Source organism: Hemitrygon akajei, chromosome 1, assembly GCF_048418815.1.
Source record: "Hemitrygon akajei chromosome 1, sHemAka1.3, whole genome shotgun sequence".
In the NCBI taxonomy this organism is placed as follows: domain Eukaryota; kingdom Metazoa; phylum Chordata; class Chondrichthyes; order Myliobatiformes; family Dasyatidae; genus Hemitrygon; species Hemitrygon akajei.
The window spans coordinates 176,627,821-176,645,957 of NC_133124.1; the positions used below are offsets into that span (position 1 = coordinate 176,627,821).

General features: G+C 55.2%; 1 protein-coding gene across 1 annotated transcript in view; it reads right to left on the reverse strand.

Moving 5' to 3' along the window:
• LOC140737582 (myeloid cell surface antigen CD33-like) overlaps nucleotides 1–18,137 on the reverse strand; it is a 71,803-nt gene that overhangs the window by 53,245 nt on the left and 421 nt on the right. The gene's annotated exons all lie outside the window — the stretch shown is intronic.

Below are 18,137 nucleotides of genomic sequence, written 5' to 3' on the forward strand. Positions count from 1 at the left end.
TCCCTCTGACAGTGTGACACTCCCTCAGTACTGTCCCCCCTGACAGTGTGACACACCCTCAGTACTGTCCCTCCTCCGTGTGTCACTCCCTCAGTACTGTCCCTCTGACAGTGTGACACTCCCTCAGTACTGTTCTTCCGACAGTGTGACACTCCCTCAGTACTGTCCCCCTGACAGTGTGACACACCCTCAGTACTGTCCCTCCTCCGTGTGTCACTCCCTCAGTACTGTCCCTCTGACAGTGCGGCACTCCCTCAGTACTGTCCCTCTGACAGTGTGACACTCCCTCAGAACTGTCCCTCTGACAGTGTGGCACTCCCTCAGTACTGTCCCTCTGACAGTGTGACACTCCCTCAGTACTGTCCCTCTGACAGTGTGACACTCCCTCAGTACTGTCCCCCTGACAGTGTGACACACCCTCAGTACTGTCCCTCCTCCGTGTGTCACTCCCTCAGTACTGTCCCTCTGACAGTGTGGCACTCCCTCAGTACTGTCCCTCTGACAGTGTGACACTCCCTCAGTACTGTCCCCCTGACAGTGTGACACACCCTCAGTACTGTCCCTCCTCCGTGTGTCACTCCCTCAGTACTGTCCCTCTGACAGTGCGGCACTCCCTCAGTACTGTCCCTCTGACAGTGTGACACTCCCTCAGTACTGTCCCCCTGACAGTGTGATACTCCTTCAGTACTGTCCATCTGACAGTGTGACAATCCCTCAGTACTGTCCCTCTGACAGTGTGACACTCCCTCAGTACTGTCCCCCTGACAGTGTGATACTCCTTCAGTACTGTCCATCTGACAGTGCGGCACTCCCTCAGTACTGTCCCTCTGACAGTGTGATACTCCCTCAGTACTGTCCCTCTGACACTCCCTCAATACTGTCCCTCCGACAGTGTGACCCTCCCTCAGTACTGTCCCTCCTCCGTGTGTCACTCCCTCAGTACTGTCCCTCTGACGGTGCGGCACTCCCTCAGTACTGTCCCTCTGACAGTGTGACCCTCCCTCAGTACTGTCCCTCCTCCGTGTGTCACTCCCTCAGTACTGTCCCTCTGACAGTGCGGCACTCCCTCAGTACTGTCCCTCTGACAGTGTGACACTCCCTCAGTACTGTCCCTCTGACAGTCTGACACTCCCTCAGTACTGACCCTCTGACAGTGTCACACACCCTCAATACTGCCCCTCTTACAGTGTGACACTCCCTCAGTACTGTCCCCCTGACAGTGTGACACACCTCAGTACTGTCCCTCCTCCGTGTGTCACTCCCTCAGTACTGTCCCTCTGACAGTGTGACACTCCCTCAGTACTGTCCCTCTGACAGTGTGACACTCCCTCAGTACTGTCCCCCTGACAGTGTGACACACCCTCAGTCCTGTCCCTCCTCCGTGTGTCACTCCCTCAGTACTGTCCCTCTGACAGTGTGATACTCCTTCAGTACTGTCCATTTGACAGTGCGGCACTCCCTCAGTACTGTCCCTCTGACAGTGCGGCACTCCCTCAGTACTGTCCCTCTGACAGTGTGACACTCCCTCAGTACTGTCCCCCTGACAGTGTGATACTCCTTCAGTACTGTCCATCTGACAGTGTGACAATCCCTCAGTACTGTCCCTCTGACAGTGTGACACTCCCTCAGTACTGTCCCCCTGACAGTGTGATACTCCTTCAGTACTGTCCATCTGACAGTGCGGCACTCCCTCAGTACTGTCCCTCTGACAGTGTGATACTCCCTCAGTACTGTCCCTCTGACACTCCCTCAATACTGTCCTTGTGACAATGTGACCCTCCCTCAGTACTGTCCCTCCTCCGTGTGTCACTCCCTCAGTACTGTCCCTCTGACGGTGCGGCACTCCCTCAGTACTGTCCCTCTGACAGTGTGACCCTCCCTCAGTACTGTCCCTCCTCCGTGTGTCACTCCCTCAGTACTGTCCCTCTGACAGTGCGGCACTCCCTCAGTACTGTCCCTCTGACAGTGTGACACTCCCTCAGTACTGTCCCTCTGACAGTGTGACACTCCCTCATGACTGTCCCCCTGACAGTGTGTCACTCCCTCAGTATTATCCCTCTGACAGTGTGACACTCCCTCAATACTGTCCCTCCGACAGAGTGACCCTCCCTCAGTACTGTCCCTCCTCCGTGTGTCACTCCCTCAGTACTGTCCCTCTGACGGTGCGGCACTCCCTCAGTACTGTCCCTCTGACAGTGTGACCCTCCCTCAGTACTGTCCCTCCTCCGTGTGTCACTCCCTCAGTACTGTCCCTCTGACAATGCGGCACTCCCTCAGTACTGTCCCTCTGACAGTGTGACACTCCCTCAGTACTGTCCCTCTGACAGTCTGACACTCCCTCAGTACTGTCCATCTGATAGTGCGGCACACCCTCAGTACTGTCCCTCTGACACTATGACACTCCCTCAATACTGTCCTTGTGACAATGTGACAATCCCTCAGTACCGTCCCTGTGACAGTCTGACACTCCCTCAGTGCCGTCCCTCTGACAGTGTGACACTCCCTCAGTACTGTCCCCCTGACAGTGTGTCACTCCCTCAGTATTATCCCTCTGACAGTGTGACACTCCCTCAGTACTGTCCCCCTGACAGTGTGACACACCCTCAGTACTGTCCCCCTGACAGTGTGACACACCCTCAGTACTGTCCCTCCTCCGTGTGTCACTCCCTCAGTACTGTCCCTCTGACAGTGTGACACTCCCTCAGTACTGTTCTTCCGACAGTCTGACACTCCCTCAGTACTGACCCTCTGACAGTGTCACACACCCTCAATACTGCCCCTCTTACAGTGTGACACTCCCTCAGTACTGTCCCCCTGACAGTGTGACACACCCTCAGTACTGTCCCTCCTCCGTGTGTCACTCCCTCAGTACTGTCCCTCTGACAGTGTGGCACTCCCTCAGTACTGTCCCTCTGACAGTGTGACACTCCCTCAGTACTGTCCCTCTGACAGTGTGACACTCCCTCAGTACTGTCCCCCTGACAGTGTGACACACCCTCAGTACTGTCCCTCCTCCGTGTGTCACTCCCTCAGTACTGTCCCTCTGACAGTGTGACACTCCCTCAGTACTGTTCTTCCGACAGTGTGACACTCCCTCAGTACTGTCCCCCTGACAGTGTGACACACCCTCAGTACTGTCCCTCCTCCGTGTGTCACTCCCTCAGTACTGTCCCTCTGACAGTGCGGCACTCCCTCAGTACTGTCCCTCTGACAGTGTGACACTCCCTCAGTACTGTCCCTCTGACAGTGTGGCACTCCCTCAGTACTGTCCCTCTGACAGTGTGACACTCCCTCAGTACTGTCCCTCTGACAGTGTGACACTCCCTCAGTACTGTCCCCCTGACAGTGTGACACACCCTCAGTACTGTCCCTCCTCCGTGTGTCACTCCCTCAGTACTGTCCCTCTGACAGTGTGGCACTCCCTCAGTACTGTCCCTCTGACAGTGTGACACTCCCTCAGTACTGTCCCCCTGACAGTGTGACACACCCTCAGTACTGTCCCTCCTCCGTGTGTCACTCCCTCAGTATTGTCCCTCTGACAGTGTGACACTCCCTCAGTACTGTTCTTCCGACAGTGTGACACTCCCTCAGTACTGTCCCTCTGACAGTGTGATACTCCTTCAGTACTGTCCATTTGACAGTGCGGCACTCCCTCAGTACTGTCCCTCTGACAGTGCGGCACTCCCTCAGTACTGTCCCTCTGACAGTGTGACACTCCCTCAGTACTGTCCCCCTGACAGTGTGATACTCCTTCAGTACTGTCCATCTGACAGTGTGACAATCCCTCAGTACTGTCCCTCTGACAGTGTGACACTCCCTCAGTACTGTCCCCCTGACAGTGTGATACTCCTTCAGTACTGTCCATCTGACAGTGCGGCACTCCCTCAGTACTGTCCCTCTGACAGTGTGATACTCCCTCAGTACTGTCCCTCTGACACTCCCTCAATACTGTCCCTCCGACAGTGTGACCCTCCCTCAGTACTGTCCCTCCTCCGTGTGTCACTCCCTCAGTACTGTCCCTCTGACGGTGCGGCACTCCCTCAGTACTGTCCCTCTGACAGTGTGACCCTCCCTCAGTACTGTCCCTCCTCCGTGTGTCACTCCCTCAGTACTGTCCCTCTGACAGTGCGGCACTCCCTCAGTACTGTCCCTCTGACAGTGTGACACTCCCTCAGTACTGTCCCTCTGACAGTCTGACACTCCCTCAGTACTGACCCTCTGACAGTGTCACACACCCTCAATACTGCCCCTCTTACAGTGTGACACTCCCTCAGTACTGTCCCCCTGACAGTGTGACACACCTCAGTACTGTCCCTCCTCCGTGTGTCACTCCCTCAGTACTGTCCCTCTGACAGTGTGACACTCCCTCAGTACTGTCCCTCTGACAGTGTGACACTCCCTCAGTACTGTCCCCCTGACAGTGTGACACACCCTCAGTCCTGTCCCTCCTCCGTGTGTCACTCCCTCAGTACTGTCCCTCTGACAGTGTGATACTCCTTCAGTACTGTCCATTTGACAGTGCGGCACTCCCTCAGTACTGTCCCTCTGACAGTGCGGCACTCCCTCAGTACTGTCCCTCTGACAGTGTGACACTCCCTCAGTACTGTCCCCCTGACAGTGTGATACTCCTTCAGTACTGTCCATCTGACAGTGTGACAATCCCTCAGTACTGTCCCTCTGACAGTGTGACACTCCCTCAGTACTGTCCCCCTGACAGTGTGATACTCCTTCAGTACTGTCCATCTGACAGTGCGGCACTCCCTCAGTACTGTCCCTCTGACAGTGTGATACTCCCTCAGTACTGTCCCTCTGACACTCCCTCAATACTGTCCTTGTGACAATGTGACCCTCCCTCAGTACTGTCCCTCCTCCGTGTGTCACTCCCTCAGTACTGTCCCTCTGACGGTGCGGCACTCCCTCAGTACTGTCCCTCTGACAGTGTGACCCTCCCTCAGTACTGTCCCTCCTCCGTGTGTCACTCCCTCAGTACTGTCCCTCTGACAGTGCGGCACTCCCTCAGTACTGTCCCTCTGACAGTGTGACACTCCCTCAGTACTGTCCCTCTGACAGTGTGACACTCCCTCATGACTGTCCCCCTGACAGTGTGTCACTCCCTCAGTATTATCCCTCTGACAGTGTGACACTCCCTCAATACTGTCCCTCCGACAGAGTGACCCTCCCTCAGTACTGTCCCTCCTCCGTGTGTCACTCCCTCAGTACTGTCCCTCTGACGGTGCGGCACTCCCTCAGTACTGTCCCTCTGACAGTGTGACCCTCCCTCAGTACTGTCCCTCCTCCGTGTGTCACTCCCTCAGTACTGTCCCTCTGACAATGCGGCACTCCCTCAGTACTGTCCCTCTGACAGTGTGACACTCCCTCAGTACTGTCCCTCTGACAGTCTGACACTCCCTCAGTACTGTCCATCTGATAGTGCGGCACACCCTCAGTACTGTCCCTCTGACACTATGACACTCCCTCAATACTGTCCTTGTGACAATGTGACAATCCCTCAGTACCGTCCCTGTGACAGTCTGACACTCCCTCAGTGCCGTCCCTCTGACAGTGTGACACTCCCTCATGACTGTCCCCCTGACAGTGTGTCACTCCCTCAGTATTATCCCTCTGACAGTGTGACACTCCCTCAGTACTGACCCTCTGACAGTGTCACACACCCTCAATACTGCCCCTCTTACAGTGTGACACTCCCTCAGTACTGTCCCCCTGACAGTGTGACACACCCTCAGTACTGTCCCTCCTCCGTGTGTCACTCCCTCAGTACTGTCCCTCTGACAGTGTGGCACTCCCTCAGTACTGTCCCTCTGACAGTGCGGCACTCCCTCAGTACAGTCCCTCTGACAGTGTGACACTCCCTCAGTACTGTCCCCCTGACAGTGTGATACTCCTTCAGTACTGTCCATCTGACAGTGTGACAATCCCTCAGTACTGTCCCTCTGACAGTGTGACACTCCCTCAGTACTGTCCCCCTGACAGTGTGATACTCCTTCAGTACTGTCCATCTGACAGTGCGGCACTCCCTCAGTACTGTCCCTCTGACAGTGTGATACTCCCTCAGTACTGTCCCTCTGACACTCCCTCAATACTGTCCTTGTGACAATGTGACAATCCCTCAGTACTGTCCCTGTGACAGTGTGACACTCTCTCAGTGCCGTCCCTCTGACAGTGTGACCCTCCCTCAGTCCTGTCCCTCCTCCGTGTGTCACTCCCTCAGTACTGTCCCTCTGACAGTGCGGCACTCCCTCAGTACTGTCCCTCTGACAGTGTGACACTCCCTCAGTACTGTCCCTCTGACAGTGTGACACTCCCTCATGACTGTCCCCCTGACAGTGTGTCACTCCCTCAGTATTATCCCTCTGACAGTGTGACACTCCCTCAATACTGTCCCTCCGACAGTGTGACCCTCCCTCAGTACTGTCCCTCCTCCGTGTGTCACTCCCTCAGTACTGTCCCTCTGACGGTGCGGCACTCCCTCAGTACTGTCCCTCTGACAGTGTGACCCTCCCTCAGTACTGTCCCTCCTCCGTGTGTCACTCCCTCAGTACTGTCCCTCTGACAGTGCGGCACTCCCTCAGTACTGTCCCTCTGACAGTGTGACACTCCCTCAGTACTGTCCCTCTGACAGTCTGACACTCCCTCAGTACTGTCCATCTGATAGTGCGGCACACCCTCAGTACTGTCCCTCTGACACTATGACACTCCCTCAATACTGTCCTTGTGACAATGTGACAATCCCTCAGTACCGTCCCTGTGACAGTCTGACACTCCCTCAGTGCCGTCCCTCTGACAGTGTGACACTCCCTCATGACTGTCCCCCTGACAGTGTGTCACTCCCTCAGTATTATCCCTCTGACAGTGTGACACTCCCTCAGTACTGACCCTCTGACAGTGTCACACACCCTCAATACTGCCCCTCTTACAGTGTGACACTCCCTCAGTACTGTCCCCCTGACAGTGTGACACACCCTCAGTACTGTCCCTCCTCCGTGTGTCACTCCCTCAGTACTGTCCCTCTGACAGTGTGGCACTCCCTCAGTACTGTCCCTCTGACAGTGTGACACTCCCTCAGTACTGTCCCCCTGACAGTGTGACACACCCTCAGTACTGTCCCTCCTCCGTGTGTCACTCCCTCAGTACTGTCCCTCTGACAGTGTGACACTCCCTCAGTACTGTTCTTCCGACAGTGTGACACTCCCTCAGTACTGTCCCTCTGACAGTGTGATACTCCTTCAGTACTGTCCATTTGACAGTGCGGCACTCCCTCAGTACTGTCCCTCTGACAGTGCGGCACTCCCTCAGTACTGTCCCTCTGACAGTGTGACACTCCCTCAGTACTGTCCCCCTGACAGTGTGATACTCCTTCAGTACTGTCCATCTGACAGTGTGACAATCCCTCAGTACTGTCCCTCTGACAGTGTGACACTCCCTCAGTACTGTCCCCCTGACAGTGTGATACTCCTTCAGTACTGTCCATCTGACAGTGCGGCACTCCCTCAGTACTGTCCCTCTGACAGTGTGATACTCCCTCAGTACTGTCCCTCTGACACTCCCTCAATACTGTCCTTGTGACAATGTGACAATCCCTCAGTACTGTCCCTGTGACAGTGTGACACTCTCTCAGTGCCGTCCCTCTGACAGTGTGACCCTCCCTCAGTACTGTCCCTCCTCCATGTGTCACTCCCTCAGTACTGTCCCTCTGACAGTGCGGCACTCCCTCAGTACTGTCCCTCTGACAGTGTGACACTCCCTCAGTACTGTCCCTCTGACAGTGTGACACTCCCTCATGACTGTCCCCCTGACAGTGAGTCACTCCCTCAGTATTATCCCTCTGACAGTGTGACACTCCCTCAATACTGTCCCTCCGACAGTGTGACCCTCCCTCAGTACTGTCCCTCCTCCGTGTGTCACTCCCTCAGTACTGTCCCTCTGACGGTGCGGCACTCCCTCAGTACTGTCCCTCTGACAGTGTGACCCTCCCTCAGTACTGTCCCTCCTCTGTGTGTCACTCCCTCAGTACTGTCCCTCTGACAGTGCGGCACTCCCTCAGTACTGTCCCTCTGACAGTGTGACACTCCCTCAGTACTGTCCCTCTGACAGTCTGACACTCCCTCAGTACAGTCCATCTGATAGTGCGGCACACCCTCAGTACTGTCCCTCTGACACTATGACACTCCCTCAATACTGTCCTTGTGACAATGTGACAATCCCTCAGTACCGTCCCTGTGACAGTCTGACACTCCCTCAGTGCCGTCCCTCTGACAGTGTGACACTCCCTCATGACTGTCCCCCTGACAGTGTGTCACTCCCTCAGTATTATCCCTCTGACAGTGTGACACTCCCTCAGTACTGACCCTCTGACAGTGTCACACACCCTCAATACTGCCCCTCTTACAGTGTGACACTCCCTCAGTACTGTCCCCCTGACAGTGTGACACACCCTCAGTACTGTCCCTCCTCCGTGTGTCACTCCCTCAGTACTGTCCCTCTGACAGTGTGGCACTCCCTCAGTACTGTCCCTCTGACAGTGCGGCACTCCCTCAGTACTGTCCCTCTGACAGTGTGACACTCCCTCAGTACTGTCCCCCTGACAGTGTGATACTCCTTCAGTACTGTCCTTGTGACAATGTGACAATCCCTCAGTACTGTCCCTGTGACAGTGTGACACTCTCTCAGTGCCGTCCCTCTGACAGTGTGACCCTCCCTCAGTCCTGTCCCTCCTCCGTGTGTCACTCCCTCAGTACTGTCCCTCTGACAGTGCGGCACTCCCTCAGTACTGTCCCTCTGACAGTGTGACACTCCCTCAGTACTGTCCCTCTGACAGTGTGACACTCCCTCATGACTGTCCCCCTGACAGTGTGTCACTCCCTCAGTATTATCCCTCTGACAGTGTGACACTCCCTCAATACTGTCCCTCCGACAGTGTGACCCTCCCTCAGTACTGTCCCTCCTCCGTGTGTCACTCCCTCAGTACTGTCCCTCTGACGGTGCGGCACTCCCTCAGTACTGTCCCTCTGACAGTGTGACCCTCCCTCAGTACTGTCCCTCCTCCGTGTGTCACTCCCTCAGTACTGTCCCTCTGACAGTGCGGCACTCCCTCAGTACTGTCCCTCTGACAGTGTGACACTCCCTCAGTACTGTCCCTCTGACAGTCTGACACTCCCTCAGTACTGACCCTCTGACAGTGTCACACACCCTCAATACTTCCCCTCTTACAGTGTGACACTCCCTCAGTACTGTCCCCCTGACAGTGTGACACACCCTCAGTACTGTCCCTCCTCCGTGTGTCACTCCCTCAGTACTGTCCCTCTGACAGTGTGGCACTCCCTCAGTACTGTCCCTCTGACAGTGTGACACTCCCTCAGTACTGTCCCCCTGACAGTGTGACACACCCTCAGTACTGTCCCCCTGACAGTGTGACACACCCTCAGTACTGTCCCTCCTCCGTGTGTCACTCCCTCAGTACTGTCCCTCTGACAGTGTGACACTCCCTCAGTACTGTTCTTCCGACAGTGTGACACTCCCTCAGTACTGACCCTCTGACAGTGTCACACACCCTCAATACTGCCCCTCTTACAGTGTGACACTCCCTCAGTACTGTCCCCCTGACAGTGTGACACACCCTCAGTACTGTCCCTCCTCCGTGTGTCACTCCCTCAGTACTGTCCCTCTGACAGTGTGGCACTCCCTCAGTACTGTCCCTCTGACAGTGTGACACTCCCTCAGTACTGTCCCTCTGACAGTGTGACACTCCCTCAGTACTGTCCCCCTGACAGTGTGACACACCCTCAGTACTGTCCCTCCTCCGTGTGTCACTCCCTCAGTACTGTCCCTCTGACAGTGTGACACTCCCTCAGTACTGTTCTTCCGACAGTGTGACACTCCCTCAGTACTGTCCCCCTGACAGTGTGACACACCCTCAGTACTGACCCTCTGACAGTGTCACACACCCTCAATACTGCCCCTCTTACAGTGTGACACTCCCTCAGTACTGTCCCCCTGACAGTGTGACACACCCTCAGTACTGTCCCTCCTCCGTGTGTCACTCCCTCAGTACTGTCCCTCTGACAGTGTGGCACTCCCTCAGTAATGTCCCTCTGACAGTGTGACACTCCCTCAGTACTGTCCCCCTGACAGTGTGACACACCCTCAGTACTGTCCCCCTGACAGTGTGACACACCCTCAGTACTGTCCCTCCTCCGTGTGTCACTCCCTCAGTACTGTCCCTCTGACAGTGTGACACTCCCTCAGTACTGTTCTTCCGACAGTCTGACACTCCCTCAGTACTGACCCTCTGACAGTGTCACACACCCTCAATACTGCCCCTCTTACAGTGTGACACTCCCTCAGTACTGTCCCCCTGACAGTGTGACACACCCTCAGTACTGTCCCTCCTCCGTGTGTCACTCCCTCAGTACTGTCCCTCTGACAGTGTGGCACTCCCTCAGTACTGTCCCTCTGACAGTGTGACACTCCCTCAGTACTGTCCCTCTGACAGTGTGACACTCCCTCAGTACTGTCCCCCTGACAGTGTGACACACCCTCAGTACTGTCCCTCCTCCGTGTGTCACTCCCTCAGTACTGTCACTCTGACAGTGTGACACTCCCTCAGTACTGTTCTTCCGACAGTGTGACACTCCCTCAGTACTGTCCCCCTGACAGTGTGACACACCCTCAGTACTGTCCCTCCTCCGTGTGTCACTCCCTCAGTACTGTCCCTCTGACAGTGCGGCACTCCCTCAGTACTGTCCCTCTGACAGTGTGACACTCCCTCAGTACTGTCCCTCTGACAGTGTGGCACTCCCTCAGTACTGTCCCTCTGACAGTGTGACACTCCCTCAGTACTGTCCCTCTGACAGTGTGACACTCCCTCAGTACTGTCCCCCTGACAGTGTGACACACCCTCAGTACTGTCCCTCCTCCGTGTGTCACTCCCTCAGTACTGTCCCTCTGACAGTGTGGCACTCCCTCAGTACTGTCCCTCTGACAGTGTGACACTCCCTCAGTACTGTCCCCCTGACAGTGTGACACACCCTCAGTACTGTCCCCCTGACAGTGTGACACACCCTCAGTACTGTCCCTCCTCCGTGTGTCACTCCCTCAGTACTGTCCCTCTGACAGTGTGACACTCCCTCAGTACTGTTCTTCCGACAGTGTGACACTCCCTCAGTACTGACCCTCTGACAGTGTCACACACCCTCAATACTGCCCCTCTTACAGTGTGACACTCCCTCAGTACTGTCCCCCTGACAGTGTGACACACCCTCAGTACTGTCCCTCCTCCGTGTGTCACTCCCTCAGTACTGTCCCTCTGACAGTGTGGCACTCCCTCAGTACTGTCCCTCTGACAGTGTGACACTCCCTCAGTACTGTCCCTCTGACAGTGTGACACTCCCTCAGTACTGTCCCCCTGACAGTGTGACACACCCTCAGTACTGTCCCTCCTCCGTGTGTCACTCCCTCAGTACTGTCCCTCTGACAGTGTGACACTCCCTCAGTACTGTTCTTCCGACAGTGTGACACTCCCTCAGTACTGTCCCCCTGACAGTGTGACACACCCTCAGTACTGTCCCTCTGACAGTGTGACACTCCCTCAGTACTGTCCCCCTGACAGTGTGACACACCCTCAGTACTGTCCCCCTGACAGTGTGACACACCCTCAGTACTGTCCCTCCTCCGTGTGTCACTCCCTCAGTACTGTCCCTCTGACAGTGTGACACTCCCTCAGTACTGTTCTTCCGACAGTCTGACACTCCCTCAGTACTGACCCTCTGACAGTGTCACACACCCTCAATACTGCCCCTCTTACAGTGTGACACTCCCTCAGTACTGTCCCCCTGACAGTGTGACACACCCTCAGTACTGTCCCTCCTCCGTGTGTCACTCCCTCAGTACTGTCCCTCTGACAGTGTGGCACTCCCTCAGTACTGTCCCTCTGACAGTGTGACACTCCCTCAGTACTGTCCCTCTGACAGTGTGACACTCCCTCAGTACTGTCCCCCTGACAGTGTGACACACCCTCAGTACTGTCCCTCCTCCGTGTGTCACTCCCTCAGTACTGTCCCTCTGACAGTGTGACACTCCCTCAGTACTGTTCTTCCGACAGTGTGACACTCCCTCAGTACTGTCCCCCTGACAGTGTGACACACCCTCAGTACTGTCCCTCCTCCGTGTGTCACTCCCTCAGTACTGTCCCTCTGACAGTGCGGCACTCCCTCAGTACTGTCCCTCTGACAGTGTGACACTCCCTCAGTACTGTCCCTCTGACAGTGTGGCACTCCCTCAGTACTGTCCCTCTGACAGTGTGACACTCCCTCAGTACTGTCCCTCTGACAGTGTGACACTCCCTCAGTACTGTCCCCCTGACAGTGTGACACACCCTCAGTACTGTCCCTCCTCCGTGTGTCACTCCCTCAGTACTGTCCCTCTGACAGTGTGGCACTCCCTCAGTACTGTCCCTCTGACAGTGTGACACTCCCTCAGTACTGTCCCCCTGACAGTGTGACACACCCTCAGTACTGTCCCTCCTCCGTGTGTCACTCCCTCAGTACTGTCCCTCTGACAGTGTGACACTCCCTCAGTACTGTTCTTCCGACAGTGTGACACTCCCTCAGTACTGTCCCTCTGACAGTGTGATACTCCTTCAGTACTGTCCATTTGACAGTGCGGCACTCCCTCAGTACTGTCCCTCTGACAGTGCGGCACTCCCTCAGTACTGTCCCTCTGACAGTGTGACACTCCCTCAGTACTGTCCCCCTGACAGTGTGATACTCCTTCAGTACTGTCCATCTGACAGTGTGACAATCCCTCAGTACTGTCCCTCTGACAGTGTGACACTCCCTCAGTACTGTCCCCCTGACAGTGTGATACTCCTTCAGTACTGTCCATCTGACAGTGCGGCACTCCCTCAGTACTGTCCCTCTGACAGTGTGATACTCCCTCAGTACTGTCCCTCTGACACTCCCTCAATACTGTCCCTCCGACAGTGTGACCCTCCCTCAGTACTGTCCCTCCTCCGTGTGTCACTCCCTCAGTACTGTCCCTCTGACGGTGCGGCACTCCCTCAGTACTGTCCCTCTGACAGTGTGACCCTCCCTCAGTACTGTCCCTCCTCCGTGTGTCACTCCCTCAGTACTGTCCCTCTGACAGTGCGGCACTCCCTCAGTACTGTCCCTCTGACAGTGTGACACTCCCTCAGTACTGTCCCTCTGACAGTCTGACACTCCCTCAGTACTGACCCTCTGACAGTGTCACACACCCTCAATACTGCCCCTCTTACAGTGTGACACTCCCTCAGTACTGTCCCCCTGACAGTGTGACACACCTCAGTACTGTCCCTCCTCCGTGTGTCACTCCCTCAGTACTGTCCCTCTGACAGTGTGACACTCCCTCAGTACTGTCCCTCTGACAGTGTGACACTCCCTCAGTACTGTCCCCCTGACAGTGTGACACAACCCTCAGTCCTGTCCCTCCTCCGTGTGTCACTCCCTCAGTACTGTCCCTCTGACAGTGTGATACTCCTTCAGTACTGTCCATTTGACAGTGCGGCACTCCCTCAGTACTGTCCCTCTGACAGTGCGGCACTCCCTCAGTACTGTCCCTCTGACAGTGTGACACTCCCTCAGTACTGTCCCCCTGACAGTGTGATACTCCTTCAGTACTGTCCATCTGACAGTGTGACAATCCCTCAGTACTGTCCCTCTGACAGTGTGACACTCCCTCAGTACTGTCCCCCTGACAGTGTGATACTCCTTCAGTACTGTCCATCTGACAGTGCGGCACTCCCTCAGTACTGTCCCTCTGACAGTGTGATACTCCCTCAGTACTGTCCCTCTGACACTCCCTCAATACTGTCCTTGTGACAATGTGACCCTCCCTCAGTACTGTCCCTCCTCCGTGTGTCACTCCCTCAGTACTGTCCCTCTGACGGTGCGGCACTCCCTCAGTACTGTCCCTCTGACAGTGTGACCCTCCCTCAGTACTGTCCCTCCTCCGTGTGTCACTCCCTCAGTACTGTCCCTCTGACAGTGCGGCACTCCCTCAGTACTGTCCCTCTGACAGTGTGACACTCCCTCAGTACTGTCCCTCTGACAGTCTGACACTCCCTCAGTACTGACCCTCTGACAGTGTCACACACCCTCAATACTGCCCCTCTTACAGTGTGACACTCCCTCAGTACTGTCCCCCTGACAGTGTGACACACCCTCAGTACTGTCCCTCCTCCGTGTGTCACTCCCTCAGTACTGTCCCTCTGACAGTGTGACACTCCCTCAGTACTGTCCCTCTGACAGTGTGACACTCCCTCAGTACTGTCCCCCTGACAGTGTGACACACCCTCAGTACTGTCCCTCCTCCGTGTGTCACTCCCTCAGTACTGTCCCTCTGACAGTGTGACACTCCCTCAGTACTGTTCTTCCGACAGTGTGACACTCCCTCAGTACTGTCCCCCTGACAGTGTGACACACCCTCAGTACTGTCCCCTCCTCCGTGTGTCACTCCCTCAGTACTGTCCCTCTGACAGTGCGGCACTCCCTCAGTACTGTCCCTCTGACAGTGTGACACTCCCTCAGTACTGTCCCCCTGACAGTGTGATACTCCTTCAGTACTGTCCATCTGACAGTGTGACAATCCCTCAGTACTGTCCCTCTGACAGTGTGACACTCCCTCAGTACTGTCCCCCTGACAGTGTGATACTCCTTCAGTACTGTCCATCTGACAGTGCGGCACTCCCTCAGTACTGTCCCTCTGACAGTGTGATACTCCCTCAGTACTGTCCCTCTGACACTCCCTCAATACTGTCCTTGTGACAATGTGACAATCCCTCAGTACTGTCCCTGTGACAGTGTGACACTCTCTCAGTGCCGTCCCTCTGACAGTGTGACCCTCCCTCAGTACTGTCCCTCCTCCGTGTGTCACTCCCTCAGTACTGTCCCTCTGACAGTGCGGCACTCCCTCAGTACTGTCCCTCTGACAGTGTGACACTCCCTCAGTACTGTCCCTCTGACAGTGTGACACTCCCTCATGACTGTCCCCCTGACAGTGTGTCACTCCCTCAGTATTATCCCTCTGACAGTGTGACACTCCCTCAATACTGTCCCTCCGACAGTGTGACTCTCCCTCAGTACTGTCCCTCCTCCGTGTGTCACTCCCTCAGTACTGTCCCTCTGACGGTGCGGCACTCCCTCAGTACTGTCCCTCTGACAGTGTGACCCTCCCTCAGTACTGTCCCTCCTCCGTGTGTCACTCCCTCAGTACTGTCCCTCTGACAGTGCGGCACTCCCTCAGTACTGTCCCTCTGACAGTGTGACACTCCCTCAGTACTGTCCCTCTGACAGTCTGACACTCCCTCAGTACTGTCCATCTGATAGTGCGGCACACCCTCAGTACTGTCCCTCTGACACTATGACACTCCCTCAATACTGTCCTTGTGACAATGTGACAATCCCTCAGTACCGTCCCTGTGACAGTCTGACACTCCCTCAGTGCCGTCCCTCTGACAGTGTGACACTCCCTCATGACTGTCCCCCTGACAGTGTGTCACTCCCTCAGTATTATCCCTCTGACAGTGTGACACTCCCTCAGTACTGACCCTCTGACAGTGTCACACACCCTCAATACTGCCCCTCTTACAGTGTGACACTCCCTCAGTACTGTCCCCCTGACAGTGTGACACACCCTCAGTACTGTCCCTCCTCCGTGTGTCACTCCCTCAGTACTGTCCCTCTGACAGTGTGGCACTCCCTCAGTACTGTCCCTCTGACAGTGCGGCACTCCCTCAGTACTGTCCCCCTGACAGTGTGATACTCCTTCAGTACTGTCCTTGTGACAATGTGACAATCCCTCAGTACTGTCCCTGTGACAGTGTGACACTCTCTCAGTGCCGTCCCTCTGACAGTGTGACCCTCCCTCAGTCCTGTCCCTCCTCCGTGTGTCACTCCCTCAGTACTGTCCCTCTGACAGTGCGGCACTCCCTCAGTACTGTCCCTCTGACAGTGTGACACTCCCTCAGTACTGTCCCTCTGACAGTGTGACACTCCCTCATGACTGTCCCCCTGACAGTGTGTCACTCCCTCAGTATTATCCCTCTGACAGTGTGACACTCCCTCAATACTGTCCCTCCGACAGTGTGACCCTCCCTCAGTACTGTCCCTCCTCCGTGTGTCACTCCCTCAGTACTGTCCCTCTGACGGTGCGGCACTCCCTCAGTACTGTCCCTCTGACAGTGTGACCCTCCCTCAGTACTGTCCCTCCTCCGTGTGTCACTCCCTCAGTACTGTCCCTCTGACAGTGCGGCACTCCCTCAGTACTGTCCCTCTGACAGTGTGACACTCCCTCAGTACTGTCCCTCTGACAGTCTGACACTCCCTCAGTACTGTCCATCTGATAGTGCGGCACACCCTCAGTACTGTCCCTCTGACACTATGACACTCCCTCAATACTGTCCTTGTGACAATGTGACAATCCCTCAGTACCGTCCCTGTGACAGTCTGACACTCCCTCAGTGCCGTCCCTCTGACAGTGTGACACTCCCTCATGACTGTCCCCCTGACAGTGTGTCACTCCCTCAGTATCATCCCTCTGACAGTGTGACACTCCCTCAGTACTGACCCTCTGACAGTGTCACACACCCTCAATACTGCCCCTCTTACAGTGTGACACTCCCTCAGTACTGTCCCCCTGACAGTGTGACACACCCTCAGTACTGTCCCTCCTCCGTGTGTCACTCCCTCAGTACTGTCCCTCTGACAGTGTGGCACTCCCTCAGTACTGTCCCTCTGACAGTGTGACACTCCCTCAGTACTGTCCCCCTGACAGTGTGACACACCCTCAGTACTGTCCCTCCTCCGTGTGTCACTCCCTCAGTACTGTCCCTCTGACAGTGTGACACTCCCTCAGTACTGTTCTTCCGACAGTGTGACACTCCCTCAGTACTGTCCCTCTGACAGTGTGACACTCTCTCAGTACTGTCCCTCTGACAGTGTGACACTGTCCCTTTGCTGTCGCTTGAATGATTTTTCCTGTTCCCTCTCACTGGTCTTTCGAAGTACAAAGCTCTTTACATGGACAGAGTGCAGCGTAGATTAAGGAGTGTGTTGTTCTGATTCGAGGCACTGAGTTATGCAGAGAGGTTGTGTATTTTGGGATATATTCACTGGAGCCTAGGGAAATGCGGGATGTCTTCTTGAGGTACATAAATTCATGAGGGGCAGAGATAGGATGAATAAGCCCAATCTTTTACCAGGTCCACTAAATTAAGAACCAGAAGGCTCCTGTTTTAGGTAAGAGGGTAGAGATTTAATGGAACCTGAAGAGACAACTTTTTCACTCAGTCGGTGTTCTGACCCTGGAACAAGCTACCAGTGAAACTTCATGAGGCAGTACAATTACACTTAAAATGTACTTTTGGGAAAATGCTAGCAAATGGGACTGGCTTAGTTAGCATGCATTGGATGGGCTGAAGGGCCTGTTCCTGTGCTGTTTGACTCGACCATCGTTCGACAGTGTGACACTCTTTGAGCACTGACTCTGCGGTGGTTTGTCTGATGTGCGACACAGTCCACTGAGGTACGGTGGCATCGTGGTTAGCACAACACTTTACAGTACCAGTGACCAGGGTTCCATTCCCACTGCTCTCTGTAAGAAGTTTGTACATTCTGTTTAGCTTCCTCATACATGGTGAAAGAGGCATACAGTATACTTCCCTTCATGGGTCAGTGTGCACAGTATCAGAGTTGGGATGATATGTTGCAATGTTACAAGCCACCGGTCAGACTGCACTCGGAGAACTGTGCAGTTACGGCCATCACACTATACAGAGGAAGTTATTGTGCTGCAGAGAACTCAGTGGAGATTCACCAAAATGCCTCCTCCTGGTTTGGAGGGGATTCATTTTCTTTTCTCCCCCTCACTCTCCTCCTCTCTCCCTCTCTCTCTCACACCTCTCTATCCCTTCTCTCCCTCTCCCCTCTCCCCCCCTCTGGGGTGAAGGAGCACAAGAGGTGACCTGATAGTAATAGAATGCTAGGAGAGGCACAGAGAGGGTTGATCACTAGAATGTATTTTTGTCATGGTGAGGTGTCAGCAACAAGAGGATGCAGGGCAAAGGTGCCAACGAGGGGTTTCAA